Consider the following 27804-nt stretch of genomic DNA (forward strand, 5'->3'; position numbering starts at 1 on the left):
CGCAATACCTGTCCCATTTTTTGTTCGGGCGGGACGCCATCATGTCCACCTTTGGTCTTTCCCAACGGTTCACAATCATGCGGAAAACTTCCCGATGAAGTTCCCACTCTCCCGGGTGGAGGTCGTGCCTGCTGAGGAAGTCTGCTTCCCAGTCGTCCACTCCCGGAATGAACACTGCTGACAGTGCTATCACATGATTTTCCGCCTAGCGAAAAATCCTTGCAGTTTTGCCACTGCCCTCCTGCTTCTTGTGCCGCCCTTTCTGTTTACGTGGGCGACTGCCGTGATGTTATCCCACTGGATCAATACCGGCTGACCTTGAAGCAGAGGTCTTGCTAAGCTTAGAGCATTATAAATTTGCTCTTAGCTCCAGTATATTTATGTGGAGAGAATTCTCCAGACTTGATCACACTCCTTGTGTGACTGCTCCCCAGCCTCTCAGGCTGGCCTCCGTGGTCACGAGCATCCAATCCTGAATGCCGAATCTGCGGCCCTCTAGAAGATGAGCACTCTGTAATCACCACAGGAGAGACACCCTTGTCCTTGGATATAGGGTTATCCGCTGATGCATCTGAAGATGCGATCCGGACCATTTGTCCAGCAGATCCCACTGAAGAGTTCTTGCGTGAAATCTGCCGAATGGAAGCGCTTCGTAATAAGCCACCATTTTTACCAGGACTCTTGTGCAATGATGCACTGACACTTTTCCTGGTTTTAGGAGGATCCCGATTAGCTCGGATAACTCCCTGGCTTTCTCCTCTGGGAGAAACACCTTTTCCTGGACTGTGTCCAGAATCATCCCTAGGACCAGCAGACGTGTCGTCGGAACTAGAGATGAGCGCCTGAAATTTTTCGGGTTTTGTGTTTTGGTTTTGGGTTCGGTTCCGCGGCCGTGTTTTGGGTTCGAACGCGTTTTTGCAAAACCTCACCGAATTTTTTTTGTCGGATTCGGGTGTGTTTTGGATTCGGGTGTTTTTTTCCAAAAACACTAAAAAACAGCTTAAATCATAGAATTTGGGGGTCATTTTGATCCCAAAGTATTATTAACCTCAAAAACCATAATTTACACTCATTTTCAGTCTATTCTGAATACCTCACACCTCACAATATTATTTTTAGTCCTAAAATTTGCACCGAGGTCGCTGTGTGAGTAAGATAAGCGACCCTAGTGGCCGACACAAACACCGGGCCCATCTAGGAGTGGCACTGCAGTGTCACGCAGGATGTCCCTTCCAAAAAAACCTCCCCAAACAGCACATGACGCAAAGAAAAAAAGAGGCGCAATGAGGTAGCTGTGTGAGTAAGATTAGCGACCCTAGTGGCCGACACAAACACCGGGCCCATCTAGGAGTGGCACTGCAGTGTCACGCAGGATGGCCCTTCCAAAAAACCCTCCCCAAACAGCACATGACGCAAAGAAAAAAAGAGGCGCAATGAGGTAGCTGTGTGAGTAAGATTAGCGACCCTAGTGGCCGACACAAACACCGGGCCCATCTAGGAGTGGCACTGCAGTGTCACGCAGGATGGCCCTTCCAAAAAACCCTCCCCAAACAGCACATGACGCAAAGAAAAAAAGAGGCGCAATGAGGTAGCTGACTGTGTGAGTAAGATTAGCGACCCTAGTGGCCGACACAAACACCGGGCCCATCTAGGAGTGGCACTGCAGTGTCACGCAGGATGTCCCTTCCAAAAAACCCTCCCCAAACAGCACATGACGCAAAGAAAAAAAGAGGCGCAATGAGGTAGCTGTGTGAGTAAGATTAGCGACCCTAGTGGCCGACACAAACACCGGGCCCATCTAGGAGTGGCACTGCAGTGTCACGCAGGATGTCCCTTCCAAAAAACCCTCCCCAAACAGCACATGACGCAAAGAAAAAAAGAGGCGCAATGAGGTAGCTGTGTGAGTAAGATTAGCGACCCTAGTGGCCGACACAAACACCGGGCCCATCTAGGAGTGGCACTGCAGTGTCACGCAGGATGTCCCTTCCAAAAAACCCTCCCCAAACAGCACATGACGCAAAGAAAAAAAGAGGCGCAATGAGGTAGCTGACTGTGTGAGTAAGATTAGCGACCCTAGTGGCCGACACAAACACCGGGCCCATCTAGGAGTGGCACTGCAGTGTCACGCAGGATGTCCCTTCCAAAAAACCCTCCCCAATCAGCACATGATGCAAAGAAAAAGAAAAGAAAAAAGAGGTGCAAGATGGAATTGTCCTTGGGCCCTCCCACCCACCCTTATGTTGTATAAACAAAACAGGACATGCACACTTTAACCAACCCATCATTTCAGTGACAGGGTCTGCCACACGACTGTGACTGATATGACGGGTTGGTTTGGACCCCCCCCAAAAAAGAAGCAATTAATCTCTCCTTGCACAAACTGGCTCTACAGAGGCAAGATGTCCACCTCATCTTCACCCTCCGATATATCACCGTGTACATCCCCCTCCTCACAGATTATCAATTCGTCCCCACTGGAATCCACCATCTCAGCTCCCTGTGTACTTTGTGGAGGCAATTGCTGCTGGTCAATGTCTCCGCGGAGGAATTGATTATAATTCATTTTAATGAACATCATCTTCTCCACATTTTCTGGATGTAACCTCGTACGCCGATTGCTGACAAGGTGAGCGGCGGCACTAAACACTCTTTCGGAGTACACACTTGTGGGAGGGCAACTTAGGTAGAATAAAGCCAGTTTGTGCAAGGGCCTCCAAATTGCCTCTTTTTCCTGCCAGTATAAGTACGGACTGTGTGACGTGCCTACTTGGATGCGGTCACTCATATAATCCTCCACCATTCTATCAATGTTGAGAGAATCATATGCAGTGACAGTAGACGACATGTCCGTAATCGTTGTCAGGTCCTTCAGTCCGGACCAGATGTCAGCATCAGCAGTCGCTCCAGACTGCCCTGCATCACCGCCAGCGGGTGGGCTCGGAATTCTGAGCCTTTTCCTCGCACCCCCAGTTGCGGGAGAATGTGAAGGAGGAGATGTTGACAGGTCGCGTTCCGCTTGACTTGACAATTTTGTCACCAGCAGGTCTTTCAACCCCAGCAGACTTGTGTCTGCCGGAAAGAGAGATCCAAGGTAGGCTTTAAATCTAGGATCGAGCACGGTGGCCAAAATGTAGTGCTCTGATTTCAACAGATTGACCACCCGTGAATCCTTGTTAAGCGAATTAAGGGCTGCATCCACAAGTCCCACATGCCTAGCGGAATCGCTCTGTGTTAGCTCCTCCTTCAATGTCTCCAGCTTCTTCTGCAAAAGCCTGATGAGGGGAATGACCTGACTCAGGCTGGCAGTGTCTGAACTGACTTCACGTGTGGCAAGTTCAAAGGGCATCAGAACCTTGCACAACGTTGAAATCATTCTCCACTGCACTTGAGACAGGTGCATTCCACCTCCTATATCGTGCTCAATTGTATAGGCTTGAATGGCCTTTTGCTGCTCCTCCAACCTCTGAAGCATATAGAGGGTTGAATTCCACCTCGTTACCACTTCTTGCTTCAGATGATGGCAGGGCAGGTTCAGTAGTTTTTGGTGGTGCTCCAGTCTTCTGTACGTGGTGCCTGTACGCCGAAAGTGTCCCGCAATTTTTCTGGCCACCGACAGCATCTCTTGCACGCCCCTGTCGTTTTTTAAAAAATTCTGCACCACCAAATTCAAGGTATGTGCAAAACATGGGACGTGCTGGAATTTGCCCATATTTAATGCACACACAATATTGCTGGCGTTGTCCGATGCCACAAATCCACAGGAGAGTCCAATTGGGGTAAGCCATTCCGCGATGATCTTCCTCAGTTGCCGTAAGAGGTTTTCAGCTGTGTGCGTATTCTGGAAAGCGGTGATACAAAGCGTAGCCTGCCTAGGAAAGAGTTGGCGTTTGCGAGATGCTGCTACTGGTGCCGCCGCTGCTGTTCTTGCGGCGGGAGTCCATACATCTACCCAGTGGGCTGTCACAGTCATATAGTCCTGACCCTGCCCTGCTCCACTTGTCCACATGTCCGTGGTTAAGTGGACATTGGGTACAACTGCATTTTTTAGGACACTGGTGAGTCTTTTTCTGACGTCCGTGTACATTCTCGGTATCGCCTGCCTAGAGAAGTGGAACCTAGATGGTATTTGGTAACGGGGGCACACTGCCTCAATAAATTGTCTAGTTCCCTGTGAACTAACGGCGGATACCGGACGCACGTCTAACACCAACATAGTTGTCAAGGACTCAGTTATCCGCTTTGCAGTAGGATGACTGCTGTGATATTTCATCTTCCTCGCAAAGGACTGTTGAACAGTCAATTGCTTACTGGAAGTAGTACAAGTGGGCTTACGACTTCCCCTCTGGGATGACCATCGACTCCCAGCGGCAACAACAGCAGCGCCAGCAGCAGTAGGCGTTACACGCAAGGATGCATCGGAGGAATCCCAGGCAGGAGAGGACTCGTCAGAATTGCCAGTGACATGGCCTGCAGGACTATTGGCATTCCTGGGGAAGGAGGAAATTGACACTGAGGGAGTTGGTGGGGTGGTTTGCGTGAGCTTGGTTACAAGAGGAAGGGATTTACTGGTCAGTGGACTGCTTCCGCTGTCACCCAAAGTTTTTGAACTTGTCACTGACTTATTATGAATGCGCTGCAGGTGACGTATAAGGGAGGATGTTCCGAGGTGGTTAACGTCCTTACCCCTACTTATTACAGCTTGACAAAGGGAACACACGGCTTGACACCTGTTGTCCGCATTTCTGGTGAAATACCTCCACACCGAAGAGCTGATTTTTTTGGTATTTTCACCTGGCATGTCAACGGCCATATTCCTCCCACGGACAACAGGTGTCTCCCCGGGTGCCTGACTTAAACAAACCACCTCACCATCAGAATCCTCCTGGTCAATTTCCTCCCCAGCGCCAGCAACACCCATATCCTCCTCATCCTGGTGTACTTCAACACTGACATCTTCAATCTGACTATCAGGAACTGGACTGCGGGTGCTCCTTCCAGCACTTGCAGGGGGCGTGCAAATGGTGGAAGGCGCATGCTCTTCACGTCCAGTGTTGGGAAGGTCAGACATCGCAACCGACACAATTGGACTCTCCTTGTGGATTTGGGATTTCGAAGAATGCACAGTTCTTTGCTGTGCTGCTTTTGCCAGCTTGAGTCTTTTCATTTTTCTAGCGAGAGGCTGAGTGCTTCCATCCTCATGTGAAGCTGAACCACTAGCCATGAACATAGGCAAGGGCCTCAGCCGTTCCTTGCCACTCCGTGTGGTAAATGGCATATTGGCAAGTTTACGCTTCTCCTCCGACAATTTTATTTTAGGTTTTGGAGTCCTTTTTTTACTGATATTTGGTGTTTTGGATTTGACATGCTCTGTACTATGACATTGGGCATCGGCCTTGGCAGACGACGTTGCTGGCATTTCATCGTCTCGGCCATGACTAGTGGCAGCAGCTTCAGCACGAGGTGGAAGTGGATCTTGATCTTTCCCTAATTTTGGAACCTCAACATTTTTGTTCTCCATATTTTAATAGGCACAACTAAAAGGCACCTCAGGTAAACAATGGAGATGGATGGATTGGATACTAGTATACAATTATGGACGGGCTGCCGAGTGCCGACACAGAGGTAGCCACAGCCGTGAACTACCGCACTGTACTGTGTCTGCTGCTAATATATAGACTGGTTGATAAAGAGATAGTATACTCGTAACTAGTATGTATGTATAAAGAAAGAAAAAAAAACCACGGTTAGGTGGTATATACAATTATGGACGGGCTGCCGAGTGCCGACACAGAGGTAGCCACAGCCGTGAACTACCGCACTGTACTGTGTCTGCTGCTAATATAGACTGGTTGATAAAGAGATAGTATACTCGTAACTAGTATGTATGTATAAAGAAAGAAAAAAAAACCACGGTTAGGTGGTATATACAATTATGGACGGGCTGCCGAGTGCCGACACAGAGGTAGCCACAGCCGTGAACTACCGCACTGTACTGTGTCTGCTGCTAATATATAGACTGGTTGATAAAGAGATAGTATACTCGTAACTAGTATGTATGTATAAAGAAAGAAAAAAAAACCACGGTTAGGTGGTATATACAATTATGGACGGGCTGCCGAGTGCCGACACAGAGGTAGCCACAGCCGTGAACTACCGCACTGTACTGTGTCTGCTGCTAATATATAGACTGGTTGATAAAGAGATAGTATACTCGTAACTAGTATGTATGTATAAAGAAAGAAAAAAAAACCACGGTTAGGTGGTATATACAATTATGGACGGGCTGCCGAGTGCCGACACAGAGGTAGCCACAGCCGTGAACTACCGCACTGTACTGTGTCTGCTGCTAATATAGACTGGTTGATAAAGAGATAGTATACTCGTAACTAGTATGTATGTATAAAGAAAGAAAAAAAAACCACGGTTAGGTGGTATATACAATTATGGACGGGCTGCCGAGTGCCGACACAGAGGTAGCCACAGCCGTGAACTACCGCACTGTACTGTGTCTGCTGCTAATATATAGACTGGTTGATAAAGAGATAGTATACTCGTAACTAGTATGTATGTATAAAGAAAGAAAAAAAAACCACGGTTAGGTGGTATATACAATTATGGACGGGCTGCCGAGTGCCGACACAGAGGTAGCCACAGCCGTGAACTACCGCACTGTACTGTGTCTGCTGCTAATATATAGACTGGTTGATAAAGAGATAGTATACTCGTAACTAGTATGTATGTATAAAGAAAGAAAAAAAAACCACGGTTAGGTGGTATATACAATTATGGACGGGCTGCCGAGTGCCGACACAGAGGTAGCCACAGCCGTGAACTACCGCACTGTACTGTGTCTGCTGCTAATATAGACTGGTTGATAAAGAGATAGTATACTACTAATATTATATACTGGTGGTCAGGTCACTGGTCACTAGTCACACTGGCAGTGGCACTCCTGCAGCAAAAGTGTGCACTGTTTAATTTTAATATAATATTATGTACTCCTGGCTCCTGCTATAACCTATAACTGGCACTGCAGTAGTGCTCCCCAGTCTCCCCCACAATTATAAGCTGTGTGAGCTGAGCAGTCAGACAGATATATAATATATATAGATGATGCAGCACACTGGCCTGAGCCTGAGCAGTGCACACAGATATGGTATGTGACTGACTGAGTCACTGTGTGTATCGCTTTTTTCAGGCAGAGAACGGATATATTAAATAAACTGCACTGTGTGTCTGGTGGTCACTCACTATATACTATATTATGTACTCCTGGCTCCTGCTATAACCTATAACTGGCACTGCAGTAGTGCTCCCCAGTCTCCCCCACAATTATAAGCTGTGTGAGCTGAGCAGTCAGACAGATATATATAATATTATATATAGATAATAGATGATGCAGCACACTGGCCTGAGCCTGAGCAGTGCACACAGATATGGTATGTGACTGAGTCACTGTGTGCTGTGTATCGCTTTTTTCAGGCAGAGAACGGATTATATTATGTACTCCTGGCTCCTGCTATAACCTATAACTGGCACTGCAGTAGTGCTCCCCAGTCTCCCCCACAATTATAAGCTGTGTGAGCTGAGCAGTCAGACAGATATATATAATATTATATATAGATAATAGATGATGCAGCACACTGGCCTGAGCCTGAGCAGTGCACACAGATATGGTATGTGACTGAGTCACTGTGTGCTGTGTATCGCTTTTTTCAGGCAGAGAACGGATTATAAATAAAAGTGGTGGTCACTGGTCACTATCAGCAAAACTCTGCACTGTACACTACTGAGTACTCCTAATGCTCCCCAAAATTAGTAAATCAAGTGTCTCTCTAATCTATTCTAATTCTAAACGGAGAGGACGCCAGCCACGTCCTCTCCCTATCAATCTCAATGCACGTGTGAAAATGGCGGCGACGCGCGGCTCCTTATATAGAATCCGAGTCTCGCGATAGAATCCGAGCCTCGCGAGAATCCGACAGCGTCATGATGACGTTCGGGCGCGCTCGGGTTAACCGAGCAAGGCGGGAAGATCCGAGTCGCTCGGACCCGTGAAAAAAAACATGAAGTTCTGGCGGGTTCGGATTCAGAGAAACCGAACCCGCTCATCTCTAGTCGGAACAACTGCGGTTTTGGAATATTTAGAATCCACCCGTGCTGTCGTAGAACTACTTGAGATAGTGCTACTCCGACCTCCAACTGTTCTCTGGACCTTGTTCTTATCAGGAGGTCGTCCATTTTCTTTGAAGACGAATCCTCCTTTCGGTCATTACCTTGGTAAGGACCCGGGGTGCCTTGGACAATCCAACGGCATCGTCTTGAAACTGATAGTGACAGTTCTGTACCACGAACCTGAGGTACCCTTGGTGAGAAAAGGCAAATTTTGGGACATGGAGGTAAGCATCCCTGATGTCCCGGGACACCATATAGTCCCCTTTCTTTGCTATCACTGCTCTGAGTGACTCCATCTGGATTTGAACCCTTGTAAGTGTTCAAATTTTTCAGATTTAGAATAGGTCTCACCTAGCCTTCAGTACCACCATATAGTGTGGAGTAATACCCCTTTCCTTGTTGTCGGAGGGGTAATTTTATTATCACCTGCTGGGAATACAGCTTGTGAATTGTTTTCAATACTGCCTCCCTGTCGGAGGGAGACATTGGTACAGCAGACTACAGGAACCTGCGAGGGGGGAAACCTCTCGACATTCCAATCTGTACCCCTTGGATACTACTTGTAGGATCCAGGGGTCCTGTACGGTCCCAGCGTCATGCTGAGAACTTGGTAGAAGCGGTGGAGGGCTTCTGTTCCTGGGAATGGGCTGCCTGCTGCAGTCTTCTTCCCTTTCCTCTATCCCTGGGCAGATATGACTCTTATAGGGACGAAATGACTGAGGCTGAAAAGACGGTGTCTTTTTCTGCAGAGATGTGACTTAGGGTAAAAAACGGTGGATTTTCCAGCAGTTGCCCTGGCCACCAGGTCCCATGGACCGACCCCAAATAACTCCTCCCCTTTATACGGCAATACATCTTTGTGCCGTTTGGAATCTGCATCACCTGACCACTGTCGTGTCCATAAACATCTTCTTGCAGATATGGACATCGCATTTACTCTTGATGCCAGAGTGCAAATATCCCTCTGCGCATCTCGCATATATAGAAATGCATCCTTTAAATGCTCTATAGTCAATAAAATACTGTCCCTGTCAAAGGTATCAATATTTTTAGTCAGGGAATCCGACCAAGCCACCTCAGCTCTGCACATCCAGGCTGAGGCGATCGCTGGTCGCAGTATAACACCAGCATGTGTGTGTATACTTTTTAGGATATTTTTCAGCCTCCTATCAGCTGGCTCCTTAAGTACGGCCCTATCCGTAGATGGTACCGCCACTTGTTCTGATAAGCGTGTGAGCGCCTTATCCACCCTGAGGGGTGTTTCCCACCGCGCCTTAACTTCTGGCGGGAAAAGGTATACCGCCAATAATTTTCTATCGGGGGAAACCCACGCATGATCACACACTTCATTTAATTTATCTGATTCAGGAAAAACTACAGGTAGTTTTTTAACCTCACATATAATACCCTTTTTTGTGGTACTTGGAGTATCAGAAATATGTAACACCTCCTTCATTGCCCTTAACGTGTGGCCCTAAAAGAAAATACGTTTGTTTCTTCACCGTCGACACTGAAATCAGTGTCCGTGTCTGGGTCTGTGTCGACCGACTGAGGTAAATGGGCATTTTACAGCCCCTGACGGTGTTTGAGACGCCTGGACAGATACTAATTTGTTCGCCGGCCCTCTCATGTCGTCAACCGGCTTGCAGCGTGTTGACATTGTCACGTAATTTCCATAAATAAGCCATCCATTCCGGTGTCGACTCCCTAGAGAGTGACATCACCATTACAGGCAATTTGCTCCGCCTCCTCACCAATATTTTCCTCATACATGTCGACACACACGTACCGACATACAGCACACACATAGGGAATGCTCTGATAGAGGACAGGACCCACTAGCCCTTTGGGGAGACAGAGGGAGAGTTTGCCAGCACACACCAAAACGCTATAATTATCCAGGGACAACCTTTATATAAGTGTTCCTCCCTTATAGCATTTTAATATATATACATATCGCCAAATCAGTGCCCCCCCTCTCTGTTTTAACCCTGTTTCTGTAGTGCAGTGCAGGGGAGAGCATGGGAGCCTTCCCACCAGCCTTTCTGTGAGGGAAAATGGCGCTGTGTGCTGAGGAGAATAGGCCCCGCCCCCTTTTCGGCGGGCTTCTTCTCCGGAGTTTTAGATATCTGGCAGGGGTTAAATACATCCATATAGCCTCAAGGGCTATATGTGATGTATTTTTCGCCATACAGGTATTATACATTGCTGCCCAGGGCGCCCCCCCCCAGCGCCCTGCACCCTCCGTGACCGCTGTGTGAAGTGTGCTGACAACAATGGCGCACAGCTGCAGTGCTGTGCGCTACCTGATGAAGACTGAGAGTCTTCTGCCGCCTGGTTCCGGACCTCTTCATCTTCAGCATCTGCAAGGGGGGTCGGCGGCGCGGCTCCGGGACGAACCCCAGGGCGAGCCCTGTGTTCCGACTCCCTCTGGAGCTATGTCCAGTAGCCTAAGAATCCAATCCATCCTGCACGCAGGTGAGTTGAAAATCTCTCCCCTAAGTCCCTCGATGCAGTGAGCCTGTTGCCAGCAGGACTCACTGAAAATAAAGAACCTAAAAACTTTTTCTAAGTAACTCTTTAAGAGAGCCACCTAGATTGCACCCTTCTCGGCCGGGCACAAAAACCTAACTGAGGCTTGGAGGAGGGTCATAGGGGGAGGAGCCAGTACACACCATGTGATCCTAAAAGCTTGCTTTTGTGCCCTGTCTCCTGCGGAGCCGCTATTCCCCATGGTCCTGACGGAGTCCCCAGCATCCACTAGGACGTTAGAGAAAAAGGCACTTCTGCGCATGCGTATGCGGCTCAATGCGCACACGCGATGTACTTTCACAACGTCCGAAGCATTTTTACACAAGGTGTAGCGAAGCTTTTCAGTCGCACTGGTGGCCGCAGAGTGATTGACATGAAGTGGGCGTTTCTGGGTGTCAACTGACCGTTTTCAGGGAGTGTTCGAAAAAACGCAGGCGTGCCAGGAAAAACGCAGGCGTGGCAGGCCGAACGCAGGGCGTGTTTGTGACGTCAAATCCGGAATTGAACAGTCTGAAGTGATCGCAAGCGCTGAGTAGGTCTGAGTAGGACAGGAGCTACTCTGAAACTGCACAATTTTTTTGTGTAGTCACTCTGCGATCCTTTCGTTCGCACTTCTGCTAAGCTAAGATACACTCCCAGAGGGCGGCGGCTTAGCGTTTGCATGGCTGCTAAAAACAGCTAGCGAGCGAACAACTTGGAATGACCACCATTGACCCATAGTGAATATAAAACTTCCATATGGGTATATTGCATCCAACATACCTTTAATGAGAATGTTCACCTCCCAACACTGATCCCTCTGCAGTCACACCCTTATATAATAATGCCACCCCTCCCTAAATTACCAAGTGTCTCCCAACATAATCGGGGAAATCAGGATATCCTGCTGCAACGTCTTGGGACAGTGTGTAGATTACACAATAAGTAACATTGCTATTAATGCAAATATGGAGTCATACGAATGTGAAATAAAGATTTCCTTTAAAACTCAGGAATTATATGAAATAAATGGAATTGTAATGGAATCGTAGGCCGCCAGAGCCTGACTCTGCGTCCGGAGTGTCAGTGTTTTTATGTAACTAATGAATCATGTTCGTAATATTCCTGCAAATCCATTATCCTAAAAACCTATTGGGAGTCCCCTAGGAGAGTCTTGGGAAAGGCGTGAAATACAAATCGTCCTAAAAACACACTGTATGCGCTTTGTTAGCTTCTCCCAATGATTGGAGCAAGGCGCAGGGACTGTGCAAACCATACAAGTCAGTTTAGAGAATTGTTTTGGACAGAACTAAAACATTTCCATCTGCTCTTATAATAATATTACTATTCACGTGGCTACGAGCCAGCGGACGGAGCAGACGGCTCACGAAGATGCAGTATATGTCAGCCACCCGAGGCACAGGACCGAGGACTCCGGGTAAACCAATATTGTGCCTATTAATTAGCGCACACAGTGGGCTAGATTTAGTGGCGGATTGTTTATTGATGGATTCGAGCTGGAAACTTAAAGCACCACTAGTATTATATGCAAAATTAAATTAAAATTTCCAGCTCAAACCCGCCGAGTAGCAAACCACCACTTCGTAAATGCAGCCCAGAGGCTATCCGAGGCACAGGACAGAGGTCCACGTTTAAAACAGTATTGGGCCTGTTCACTAAGATAGTATCTCAGATACCTGTGGCATACCTGTGTCATAGGACTGACATCACAGGGTGAAACCAATATTGGACCTATTCACTAAGACACAGAATATGTCAGCAACCTGATGCACAGGATAAAGCCAATATTGAGCTTGCTCATTAAGACACAGGATATGTCTACCCGAGGCACAGGACTGAGGACACAGCACATAACCAATGCTGGGCCTGTTCACCAATACACAGTATATATAAGCTACTGAGGCACAGGACTGAGGACACAGCACATAACCAATGCTGGGCCTGTTCACCAATACACAGTATATATAAGCTACTGAGGCACAGGACTGAGGACACAGCACATAACCAATGCTGGGCCTGTTCACCAATACACAGTATATATAAGCTACTGAGGCACAGGACTGAGGACACAGCACATAACCAATGCTGGGCCTGTTCACCAATACACTGTATATATAAGCTACTGAGGCACAGGACTGAGGACAAAGCACATAACCAATGCTGGGCCTGTTCACCAATACACAGTATATATAAGCTACTGAGGCACAGGACTGAGGACACAGCACATAACCAATGCTGGGCCTGTTCACCAATACACAGTATATATAAGCTACTGAGGCACAGGACTGAGGACACAGCACATAACCAATGCTGGGCCTGTTCATCAATACACAGTATATATAAGCTACTGAGGCACAGGACTGAGTACAAAGCACATAACCAATGCTGGGCCTGTTCATCAATACACAGTATATATATAAGCTACTGAGGCACAGGACTGAGGACAAAGCACATAACCAATACTGGGCCTGTTCACCAATACACAGTATATATATATAAGCTACTGAGGCACAGGACTGAGGACACAGCACATAACCAATACTGGGCCTGTTCACCAATACACAGTATATATAAGCTACTGAGGCACAGGACTGAGGACACAGCACATAACCAATACTGGGCCTGTTCACCAATACACAGTATATATATGCTACTGAGGCACAGGACTGAGGACACAGCACATAACCAATGCTGGGCCTGTTCACCAATACACAGTATATATATGCTACTGAGGCACAGGACTGAGGACACAGCACATAACCCATGCTGGGCCTGTTCACCAATACACAGTATATATAAGCTACTGAGGCACAGGACTGAGGACACAGCACATAACCAATGCTGGGCCTGTTCACCAATACACAGTATACATAAGCTACTGAGGCACAGGACTGAGGACACAGCACATAACCCATGCTGGGCCTGTTCACCAATACACAGTATATATAAGCTACTGAGGCACAGGACTGAGGGCACAGCACATAACCAATGCTGGGCCTGTTCACCAATACACAGTATATATAAGCTACTGAGGCACAGGACTGAGGGCACAGCACATAACCAATGCTGGGCCTGTTCACCAATACACAGTATATATATATGCTACTGAGGCACAGGACTGAGGACACAGCACATAACCAATGCTGGGCCTGTTCACCAATACACAGTATATATAAGCTACTGAGGCACAGGACTGAGGACACAGCACATAACCAATGCTGGGCCTGTTCACCAATACACAGTATATATAACGCTACTGAGGCACAGGACTGAGGGCACAGCACATAACCAATGCTGGGCCTGTTCACCAATACACAGTATATATAAGCTACTGAGGCACAGGACTGAGGACAAAGCACATAACCAATGCTGGGCCTGTTCACCAAGACACAGTATGTATATGCTACTGAGGCACAGGACTGAGGACACAGCACATAACCAATGCTGGGCCTGTTCACCAATACACAGTATATATATGCTACTGAGGCACAGGACTGAGGACACAGCACATAACCAATGCTGGGCATGTTCACCAATACACAGTATATATATGCTACTGAGGCACAGGACTGAGGGCACAGCACATAACCAATGCTGGGCCTGTTCACCAATACACAGTATATATAAAGCTACTGAGGCACAGGACTGAGGACACAGCACATAACCAATGTTGGGCCTGTTCACCAATACACAGTATATATAAGCTACTGAGGCACAGGACTGAGGACACAGCACATAACCAATGCTGGGCCTGTTCACCAATACACAGTATATATAAAGCTACTGAGGCACAGAACTGAGGACACAGCACATAACCAATGCTGGGCCTGTTCACCAATACACAGTATATATAACGCTACTGAGGCACAGGACTGAGGACACAGCACATAACCAATGCTGGGCCTGTTCACCAATACACAGTATATATAACGCTACTGAGGCACAGGACTGAGGACAAGGCACATAACCAATGCTGGGCCTGTTCACCAATACACAGTATATATAAGCTACTGAGGCACAGGACTGAGGACACAGCACATAACCAATGCTGGGCCTGTTCACCAATACACAGTATATATAACGCTACTGAGGCACAGGACTGAGGACACAGCACATAACCAATGCTGGGCCTGTTCACCAATACACAGTATATATAAGCTACTGAGGCACAGGACTGAGGACACAGCACATAACCAATGCTGGGCCTGTTCACCAATACACAGTATATATAAGCTACTGAGGCACAGGACTGAGGACACAGCACATAACCAATGCTGGGCCTGTTCACCAATACACAGTATATATAACGCTACTGAGGCACAGGACTGAGGACACAGCACATAACCAATACTGGGCCTGTTCACCAATACACAGTATATATAAGCTACTGAGGCACAGGACTGAGGACAAAGCACATAACCAATGCTGGGCCTGTTCATCAATACACAGTATATATAAGCTACTGAGGCACAGGACTGAGGACACAGCATATAACCAATGCTGGGCCTGTTCACCAATACACAGTAGATATATAAGCTACTGAGGCACAGGACTGAGGACAAAGCACATAACCAATACTGGGCCTGTTCACCAATACACAATATATTTATATATAAGCTACTGAGGCACAGGACTGAGGACACAGCACATAACCAATGCTGGGCCTGTTCACCAATACACAGTATATATATGCTACTGAGGACACAGCACATAACCAATGCTGGGCCTGTTCACCAATACACAGTATATATATGCTACTGAGGCACAGGACTGAGGACACAGCACATAACCAATGCTGGGCCTGTTCACCAATACACAGTATATATAAGCTACTGAGGCACAGGACTGAGGACACAGCACATAACCAATGCTGGGCCTGTTCACCAATACACAGTATATATATGCTACTGAGGCACAGGACTGAGGACACAGCACATAACCAATGCTGGGCCTGTTCACCAATACACAGTATATATATGCTACTGAGGCACAGGACTGAGGACACAGCACATAACCAATGCTGGGCCTGTTCACCAATACACAGTATATATAAGCTACTGAGGCACAGGACTGAGGACAAAGCACATAACCAATGCTTGGCCTGTTCACCAATACACAGTATATATATGCTACTGAGGCACAGGACTGAGGGCACAGCACATAACCAATGCTGGGCCTGTTCACCAATACACAGTATATATATAAGCTACTGAGGCACAGGACTGAGGACAAAGCACATAACCAATACTGGGCCTGTTCACCAATACACAGTATATATATATATATATATATATATATATATAAAGCTACTGAGGCACAGGACTGAGGACACAGCACATAACCAATGCTGGGCCTGTTCAGCAATACACAGAATATATATGCTACTGAGGCACAGGACTGAGGACACAGCACATAACCAATGCTGGGCCTGTTCACCAATACACAGTATATATATGCTACTGAGGCACAGGACTCAGGACACAGCACATAACCAATGCTGGGCCTGTTCACCAATACACAGTATATATAAGCTACTGAGGCACAGGACTGAGGACACAGCACATAACCAATGCTGGGTCTGTTCATCAATACACAGTATATATAAGCTACTGAGGCACAGGACTGAGTACAAAGCACATAACCAATGCTGGGCCTGTTCATCAATACACAGTATATATATAAGCTACTGAGGCACAGGACTGAGGACAAAGCACATAACCAATACTGGGCCTGTTCACCAATACACAGTATATATATATAAGCTACTGAGGCACAGGACTGAGGACACAGCACATAACCAATACTGGGCCTGTTCACCAATACACAGTATATATAAGCTACTGAGGCACAGGACTGAGGACACAGCACATAACCAATACTGGGCCTGTTCACCAATACACAGTATATATATGCTACTGAGGCACAGGACTGAGGACACAGCACATAACCAATGCTGGGCCTGTTCACCAATACACAGTATATATATGCTACTGAGGCACAGGACTGAGGACACAGCACATAACCCATGCTGGGCCTGTTCACCAATACACAGTATATATAAGCTACTGAGGCACAGGACTGAGGACACAGCACATAACCAATGCTGGGCCTGTTCACCAATACACAGTATATATAAGCTACTGAGGCACAGGACTGAGGACACAGCACATAACCCATGCTGGGCCTGTTCACCAATACACAGTATATATAAGCTACTGAGGCACAGGACTGAGGGCACAGCACATAACCAATGCTGGGCCTGTTCACCAATACACAGTATATATAAGCTACTGAGGCACAGGACTGAGGGCACAGCACATAACCAATGCTGGGCCTGTTCACCAATACACAGTATATATATATGCTACTGAGGCACAGGACTGAGGACACAGCACATAACCAATGCTGGGCCTGTTCACCAATACACAGTATATATAAGCTACTGAGGCACAGGACTGAGGACACAGCACATAACCAATGCTGGGCCTGTTCACCAATACACAGTATATATAACGCTACTGAGGCACAGGACTGAGGGCACAGCACATAACCAATGCTGGGCCTGTTCACCAATACACAGTATATATAAGCTACTGAGGCACAGGACTGAGGACAAAGCACATAACCAATGCTGGGCCTGTTCACCAAGACACAGTATGTATATGCTACTGAGGCACAGGACTGAGGACACAGCACATAACCAATGCTGGGCCTGTTCACCAATACACAGTATATATATGCTACTGAGGCACAGGACTGAGGACACAGCACATAACCAATGCTGGGCATGTTCACCAATACACAGTATATATATGCTACTGAGGCACAGGACTGAGGGCACAGCACATAACCAATGCTGGGCCTGTTCACCAATACACAGTATATATAAAGCTACTGAGGCACAGGACTGAGGACACAGCACATAACCAATGTTGGGCCTGTTCACCAATACACAGTATATATAAGCTACTGAGGCACAGGACTGAGGACACAGCACATAACCAATGCTGGGCCTGTTCACCAATACACAGTATATATAACGCTACTGAGGCACAGGACTGAGGACAAGGCACATAACCAATGCTGGGCCTGTTCACCAATACACAGTATATATAAGCTACTGAGGCACAGGACTGAGGACACAGCACATAACCAATGCTGGGCCTGTTCACCAATACACAGTATATATAACGCTACTGAGGCACAGGACTGAGGACACAGCACATAACCAATGCTGGGCCTGTTCACCAATACACAGTATATATAAGCTACTGAGGCACAGGACTGAGGACACAGCACATAACCAATGCTGGGCCTGTTCACCAATACACAGTATATATAAGCTACTGAGGCACAGGACTGAGGACACAGCACATAACCAATGCTGGGCCTGTTCACCAATACACAGTATATATAACGCTACTGAGGCACAGGACTGAGGACACAGCACATAACCAATACTGGGCCTGTTCACCAATACACAGTATATATAAGCTACTGAGGCACAGGACTGAGGACAAAGCACATAACCAATGCTGGGCCTGTTCATCAATACACAGTATATATAAGCTACTGAGGCACAGGACTGAGGACACAGCATATAACCAATGCTGGGCCTGTTCACCAATACACAGTAGATATATAAGCTACTGAGGCACAGGACTGAGGACAAAGCACATAACCAATACTGGGCCTGTTCACCAATACACAATATATTTATATATAAGCTACTGAGGCACAGGACTGAGGACACAGCACATAACCAATGCTGGGCCTGTTCACCAATACACAGTATATATATGCTACTGAGGACACAGCACATAACCAATGCTGGGCCTGTTCACCAATACACAGTATATATATGCTACTGAGGCACAGGACTGAGGACACAGCACATAACCAATGCTGGGCCTGTTCACCAATACACAGTATATATAAGCTACTGAGGCACAGGACTGAGGACACAGCACATAACCAATGCTGGGCCTGTTCACCAATACACAGTATATATATGCTACTGAGGCACAGGACTGAGGACACAGCACATAACCAATGCTGGGCCTGTTCACCAATACACAGTATATATATGCTACTGAGGCACAGGACTGAGGACACAGCACATAACCAATGCTGGGCCTGTTCACCAATACACAGTATATATAAGCTACTGAGGCACAGGACTGAGGACAAAGCACATAACCAATGCTGGGCCTGTTCACCAATACACAGTATATATATGCTACTGAGGCACAGGACTGAGGGCACAGCACATAACCAATGCTGGGCCTGTTCACCAATACACAGTATATATATAAGCTACTGAGGCACAGGACTGAGGACAAAGCACATAACCAATACTGGGCCTGTTCACCAATACACAGTATATATATATATATATATATATATATATATATATATATATATATATAAGCTACTGAGGCACAGGACTGAGGACACAGCACATAACCAATGCTGGGCCTGTTCAGCAATACACAGTATATATATGCTACTGAGGCACAGGACTGAGGACACAGCACATAACCAATGCTGGGCCTGTTCACCAATACACAGTATATATATGCTACTGAGGCACAGGACTCAGGACACAGCACATAACCCATGCTGGGCCTGTTCACCAATACACAGTATATATAAGCTACTGAGGCACAGGACTGAGGACAAAGCACATAACCAATGCTGGGCCTGTTCACCAAGACACAGTATGTATATGCTACTGAGGCACAGGACTGAGGACACAGCACATAACCAATGCTGGGCATGTTCACCAATACACAGTATATATATGCTACTGAGGCACAGGACTGAGGGCACAGCACATAACCAATGCTGGACCTGTTCACCAATACACAGTATATATAAAGCTACTGAGGCACAGGACTGAGGACACAGCACATAACCAATGCTGGGCCTGTTCACCAATACACAGTATATATAAGCTACTGAGGCACAGGACTGAGGACACAGCACATAACCAATGCTGGGCCTGTTCACCAATACACAGTATATATAACGCTACTGAGGCACAGGACTGAGGACACAGCACATAACCAATGCTGGACCTGTTCACCAATACACAGTATATATAACGCTACTGAGGCACAGGACTGAGGACAAGGCACATAACCAATGCTGGGCCTGTTCACCAATACACAGTATATATAAGCTACTGAGGCACAGGACTGAGGACACAGCACATAACCAATGCTGGGCCTGTTCACCAATACACAGTATATATAACGCTACTGAGGCACAGGACTAAGGACACAGCACATAACCAATGCTGGGCCTGTTCACCAATACACAGTATATATAAGCTACTGAGGCACAGGACTGAGGACACAGCACATAACCAATGCTGGGCCTGTTCACCAATACACAGTATATATAAGCTACTGAGGCACAGGACTGAGGACACAGCACATAACCAAAGCTGGGCCTGTTCACCAATACACAGTATATATAAGCTACTGAGGCACAGGACTGAGGACACAGCACATAACCAATGCTGGGCCTGTTCACCAATACACAGTATGTATATGCTACTGAGGCACAGGACTGAGGACACAGCACATAACCAATGCTGGGCTTGTTCACCAATACACAGTATATATATATAAGCTACTGAGGCACAGGACTGAGGACACAGCACATAACCAATGCTGGGCCTGTTCACCAATACACAGTATATATAACGCTACTGAGGCACAGGACTGAGGACACCGCACATAACCAATGCTGGGCCTGTTCACCAATACACAGTATATATAAGCTACTGAGGCACAGGACTGAGGACACAGCACATAACCAATGCTGGGCTTGTTCATCAATACACAGTATATATATATAAGCTACTGAGGCACAGGACTGAGAACACAGCACATAACAAATGCTGGGCCTATTCACCAATACACAGTATATATAAGCTACTGAGGCACAGGACTGAGGACACAGCACATAACCAATGCTGGGCTTGTTCACCAATACACAGTATATATAAGCTACTGAGGCACAGGACTGAGGACACAGCACATAATCAATGCTGGGCCTGTTCACCAATACACAGTATATATAAAGCTACTGAGGCACAGGACTGAGGACAAAGCACATAACCAATGCTGGGCCTGTTCACCAATACACAGTGTATATAAAGCTACTGAGGCACAGGACTGAGGACACAGCACATAACCAATGCTGGGCCTGTTCACCAATACACAGTATATATAAAGCTACTGAGGCACAGGACTGAGGACACAGCACATAACCAATGCTGGGCCTGTTCACCAATACACAGTATATATATATATATATATATATATATATATATATATATATATGTTAGTGATGTGCACCGAAAAATTTTTGGGTTTTGGTTTTGGATTCGGCTCCGCGGCCGTGTTTTGGATTCGGACGCGTTTTGGCAAAACCTCCCTGAAAATTTTTTGTCGGATTCGGGTGTGTTTTGGATTCGGGTGTTTTTTTACAAAAAACCCTGAAAAACAGCTTAAATCATAGAATTTGGGGGTCATTTTGATCCCACAGTATTATTAACCTCAATAACCATAATTTCCACTCATTTCCAGTCTATTCTGAACACCTCACACCTCACAATATTATTTTTAGTCCTAAAATTTGCACCGAGGTCGCTGGATGACTAAGCTAAGCGACCCAAGTGGCCGACACAAACACCTGGCCCATCTAGGAGTGGCACTGCAGTGTCAGGCAGGATGGCAGATTCAAAAAATTGTCCCCAAACAGCACATGATGCAAAGAAAAAAAGAGGCGCAATGAGGTAGCTGTGTGACTAAGCTAAGCGACCCAAGTGGCCGACACAAACACCTGGCCCATCTAGGAGTGGCACTGCAGTGTCAGACAGGATGGCACTTCAAAAAAATAGTACCCAAACAGCACATGATGCAAAGAAAAAAAGAGGCGCAATGAGGTAGCTGTGTGACTAAGCTAAGCGACCCAAGTGGCCGACACAAACACCTGGCCCATCTAGGAGTGGCACTGCAGTGTCAGGCAGGATGGCACTTCAAAAAAATAGTCCCCAAACAGCACATGATGCAAAGAAAAGTGAAAGAAAAAAGAGGTGCATGATGGAATTGTCCTTGGGCCGTCCCAGACACCCTTATGTTGTATAAACAGGACATGCACACCTTAACAAACCCATCATTTCAGCGACAGGGTCTGCCACACAACTGTGACTGAAATGACTGGTTGGTTTGGGCCCCCACCAAAAAAGAAGCAATCAATCTCTCCTTGCACAAACTGGCTCTACAGAGGCAAGATGTCCACCTCCTCCTCATCGTCCGATTCCTCACCCCAGTCCCCACAATAAAGCAGTGTGAGCACAGATATTTGCAGCACACTGAGCACAGATATGGAGCGTTTTTCAGGCAGAGAATGTATAATACTGGTGGTCACTGGTCAGCAAAACTCTGCACTGTACTCCTCCTATATAATACTGCTGGTCCCCAGTCCCCACAATAAAGCAGTGTGAGCACAGATATATGCAGCACACTGAGCACAGATATGGAGCGTTTTTCAGGCAGAGAACGTATAATACTGGTGGTCAGTGGTCAGCAAAACTCTGCACTGTACTCCTCCTATAATACTGCTGGTCCCCAGAATAAAGATATTTGCAGCCCCCTGAAACAAAGTGAGAGGACGCCAGCCACGTCCTCTCACTATCATTTCCAATGCACGAGTGAAAAATGGCGGCGATGCGCGGCTCCTTATATAGAATCCGAATCTCGTTCGGGCGCGCTCGGGTTAACCAAGCAAGGCGGGAGTATCCGAGTCGCTCGGAACCGTGAAAAAATAGGTGAAGTTCGGGCGGGTTCGGATCCCGAGGATATATATATATATATATATATATATATATATATATAAGCTACTGAGGCACAGGACTGAGGACACAGCACATAACCAATGCTGGGCCTGTTCACCAATACACAGTATATATAACGCTACTGAGGCACAGGACTGAGGACACAGCACATAACCAATACTGGGCCTGTTCACCAATACACAGTATATATAAAGCTTCTGAGGCACAGGACTGAGGACACAGCACATAACTAATGCTGGGCCTGTTCACCAATACACAGTATATATAAAGCTACTGAGGCACAGGACTGAGGACACAGCACATAACCAATGCTGGGCCTGTTCACCAATACACAGTATATATAAAGCTACTGAGGCACAGGACTGAGGACACAGCACATAACCAATGCTGGGCCTGTTCACCAATACACAGTATATATAAGCTACTGAGGCACAGGACTGAGGACATAGCACATAACCAATGCTGGGCCTGTTCACCAATACACAGTAAATATAAAGCTTCTGAGGCACAGGACTGAGGACACAGCACATAACCAATGCTGGGCCTGTTCACCAATACACAGTATATATAAAGCTACTGAGGCACAGGACCGAGGACACAGCACATAACCAATGCTGGGCCTGTTCACCAATACACAGTATATATAAGCTACTGAGGCACAGGACTGAGGACACAGCACATAACCAATGCTGGGCCTGTTCACCAATACACAGTATATATAAAGCTACTGAGGCACAGGACTGAGGACACAGCACATAACCAATGCTGGGCCTGTTCACCAATACACAGTATATATAAAGCTACTGAGGCACAGGACTGAGGACACAGCACATAACCAATGCTGGGCCTGTTCACCAATACACAGTATATATAAAGCTACTGAGGCACAGGACTGAGGACACAGCACATAACCAATGCTGGGCCTGTTCACCAATACACAGTATATATAAGCTACTGAGGCACAGGACTGAGGACACAGCACATAACCAATGCTGGGCCTGTTCACCAATACACAGTATATATAAAGCTACTGAGGCACAGGACCGAGGACACAGCACATAACCAATGCTGGGCCTGTTCACCAATACACAGTATATATAAAGCTACTGAGGCACAGGACCGAGGACACAGCACATAACCAATGCTGGGCCTGTTCACCAATACACAGTATATATAAGCTACTGAGGCACAGGACTGAGGACACAGCACATAACCAATGCTGGGCCTGTTCACCAATACACAGTATATATAAAGCTACTGAGGCACAGGACTGAGGACACAGCACATAACCAATGCTGGGCCTGTTCACCAATACACAGTATATATAAGCTACTGAGGCACAGGACTGAGGACACAGCACATAACCAATGCTGGGCCTGTTCACCAATACACAGTATATATAAAGCTACTGAGGCACAGGACTGAGGACACAGCACATAACCAATGCTGGGCCTGTTCACCAATACACAGTATATATAAGCTACTGAGGCACAGGACTGAGGACACAGCACATAACCAATACTGGGCCTGTTCACCAATACACAGTATATATAAGCTACTGAGGCACAGGACTGAGGACACAGCACATAACCAATGCTGGGCCTGTTCACCAATACACAGTATATATAAGCTACTGAGGCACAGGACTGAGGACACAGCACATAACCAATGCTGGGCCTGTTCACCAATACACAGTATATATAAGCTACTGAGGCACAGGACTGAGGACACAGCACATAACCAATGCTGGGCCTGTTCACCAATACACAGTATATATAAGCTACTGAGGCACAGGACTGAGGACACAGCACTTAACCAATGCTGGGCCTGCTCACCAATACACAGTATATATAACGCTACTGAGGCACAGGACTGAGGACACAGCACATAACCAATACTGGGCCTGTTCACCAATACACAGTATATATAACGCTACTGAGGCACAGGACCGAGGACACAGCACATAACCAATACTGGGCCTGTTCACCAATACACAGTATATATAAGCTACTGAGGCACAGGACTGAGGACACAGCACATAACCAATGCTGGGCCTGTTCACCAATACACAGTATATATAACGCTACTGAGGCACAGGACTGAGGACACAGCACATAACCAATGCTGGGTCTGTTCACCAATACACAGTATATATATATATATATATATATATAAAAGCTACTGAGGCACAGGACTGAGGACACAGCACATAACCAATGCTGGGCCTGTTCACCAATACACAGGGAATTCCCGGTGAAATATGCGCTTGGATATAAAAGGCTCCTTGCACACAGTCCCGCACAGAGTCGCAGGCAATGACATTTACCCCCAGGTCAGGACAGGCTGTATACAGATCTACAAACCCTGAAGGCTAGAACAGGTTCCTGCAGATTACAGCACACTGCAGCGCTGCCTATAGTCAGATCTCTTGTGCTGCAGAGATTAAGGGATCAGGATCACCTGAGACGGCCTCTCTGAGAAGCGCTCTCTTCATGTAGACAGAACAGACAGGAGAACTGGCGAAACTGCACCCCTAGGGGCATGAGGATAACGCCGCGGGAGCGCGCTCAGCAAACACGGAGAATACCTGCTTTTGTTCCAGCACCTGGAATGTAAATAACGCTCATAGGTCAGATCAGAAATGTGTCCGTTTTATCAATACAGATTAAATGCAGATGACATCAGGCGAGTAGCTGTCACCCTGCCGCGGTCACGCTCTATTACCGGGGACAATGCCGGTGTTTGCCCGCTCGTTTATCATGTAGAGCCCTTAGAGGCAGTCCCATACTCTATGGGCATATATCGCCAGGCACCGGGAGTACGTCAGATGTTATATAATGTGTAATCACTGCATCTGTAGGTATAATGTTTATTAGTGAAACATCGCTCCTTTCACAGTGCTGCGATACTCTGCAAGACCTCGCCAACGGCAGAAATAAAGATAGTTTTTTTGCATTGCAGTTTTTACAACATAAAGAACCCAGAGAGACCCCTTTACCCGGGCAGTAATCATTTCTATCTATATTATCTGTGTGGGGTTTCTGCAGATCATTGCACGGACTACTGACAATGGGGGTCATTCCGAGTTGATCGTAGCTGTGCTAAATTTAGCACAGCTACGATCATTCACACTGACATGCGGGGGGACACCCAACACAGGGCTAGTCCGCCCCGCATGTCAGTGCCGCCCCCCCCCCCCCCCTGCAGAAGTGTAAAGGCATCGCACAGCGGCGACTCCTTTGCACTTCAAGAGTAGCTCCCGACCAGCGCAGTTTTAGCGTGTTGGCCGGGAGCTACTTGTCGCTCCCCGGCCCGCAGCGGCTGCGTGTGACGTCACGCAGCCGCCACTGCCCGCCCCCCCCCAACGGTCCGGCCACGACTGCGTTGGCCGGACCGCTCCCCCTAAGTGGCGGCTTAACGCCGCCGTCCAGCCCCCTCCCGCCCAGCGACCGGCTTTGCCTCAGAGGTGATCGCTAGGCAACGACGGCTGCCATGCGTCGGCGCACTGCGGCGCCGGAATGACCCCCATTCTGCAGAATATCTTACACCACTTAGGCCTGTCCTTGGTCACCAGCTGCCCTAACTGTGGCTGAGTAGGGTCTTAGGGTCCACTGTTCTAGGACCTCAACAAAGTGAGATCATCTTAGGGAACCCGTATAAATGGTCTAATTCAGACCTGTTTGCTGCTGTGCGTTTTTGCAGCGGTCTGCGATCAGATAGTTGCCGCCCATAGAGAGTGAAAACCCTCCCCGTGCAAGTGTGTGAACGCATGCGTACGCTGTGCGAAAACCTTGCCAGATAGCGGACTTCTGCAAATCCGTTCACAACTCACTGACCATCCAATGATTTTTCCAGTGTGTACAGTGTGTACGTAGCCCAGGACTTACTCCTACAGTGTGATGAGAACAGGCTGATCGGGGCCGGAGCTGACGTCACACACCCTCCCTGACAACGCTTGTGAACACCTGCGTACTTCCTGACACTCCCAGAAAACGGCCAGTTACCACCCACAAACGTCCACTTCCTGTCAATCAGCCTGCGTTCATCTAGTGATTGAAATTCTCTCCCCATTCTGTCTGTTTTGGCTCGCGCCTGCGCACTGCGGTGCATATGCATACGCAGCAGTTTGATAATCGGCCGCTGTGTGATTTCACACACCAGCGATCAGGTCTGAATTAGGCCATAAATTATGTTTTACAGATTGCAGGATCAAGCTGGGTTCTAGTATCCCGCGTCTTCCTCACATTGGAATCTGCTGAAGAAGGGTGAAAGTGTCATTGTCATTTAGTTACGTTAGTTTTTTATTTTAAATCACACATTTCATAGCAGTTCTAACCAGGACCTTCAGCCACATCCTTCTTTATTCAAAGCACACATTTCAAAACACTGTCATACCCAGGATTCAGACGCATGACCCTCCATACTGCAGTCAGACACCTTACTCTTGGAGCTATTTGCTTCTGTATGGGAACTAAAGTATGAGAGTATTTTGAAATGTGTTCCTTAAATTAAGGAGTGTGACTGAAGATGCTTATGGATGTGAAGGGGAGATGGGGGAGGCCAAGGGATGACGGGAATTAAAGAGGAGGAAGCTGCAAGTGAGATAGATTAAAACAGAAAACTGACAGATGCTGCAGAACAGCGGCCCCCGCCTTTGGGTGCCCTGTACAGTGACACCTGTCGCTCCACCCTAGTTACGGCCGTGGAATCTTTATAGTTCAGTACAAACACAACAGTTACATAGTTATGTGAATACAGGTTGCGTCTCCCATATCCAAAATGCTTGGGACCAGAAGTATTTTGGATTTAGTATTTTTCCGTATTTTGGAATACTTGCATACCATTGTGAGAAATCTTGGGGATGGGACCCAAGCCTAAATACTGGATGCATTTATGTTTCTTACGCCCAGATTTATCAAGCTTTGGAGAGTGATAAATTGCACAGTGATAGAGTACCAGGCAATCTGCTCCTAACTGCCATGTTACAGTCTGTGTGTGAAAAATGACAGTTAGGAGCTGATTGGTTGGTACTTTATCACCGTGCAATTTATCATACTCCAAGGCTTGAGAAAACTGGTCCATATGGGTACATTTACTAAGCAGTGATAAGAGCGGAGAAGTGAGCCAGTGGAGAAATTGCCTCATCGACCAATCAGCAGCTCTGTATAATTTTATAGTATGCAAATTATAGATGTTACTTCAGTGCTGATTGGTTGCCATGGGCA

At 47.1% G+C, this 27804-nt stretch overlaps 1 protein-coding gene across 1 annotated transcript in view; it reads right to left on the minus strand.

Moving 5' to 3' along the window:
* Positions 1-27804, minus strand: part of WNT9A (Wnt family member 9A) — a 230584-nt gene that overhangs the window by 72063 nt on the left and 130717 nt on the right. The window lies entirely within an intron of this gene.

The sequence above is a fragment of the Pseudophryne corroboree genome, chromosome 5 (genome assembly GCF_028390025.1).
Source record: "Pseudophryne corroboree isolate aPseCor3 chromosome 5, aPseCor3.hap2, whole genome shotgun sequence".
Taxonomy (NCBI): Eukaryota; Metazoa; Chordata; class Amphibia; order Anura; family Myobatrachidae; genus Pseudophryne; species Pseudophryne corroboree.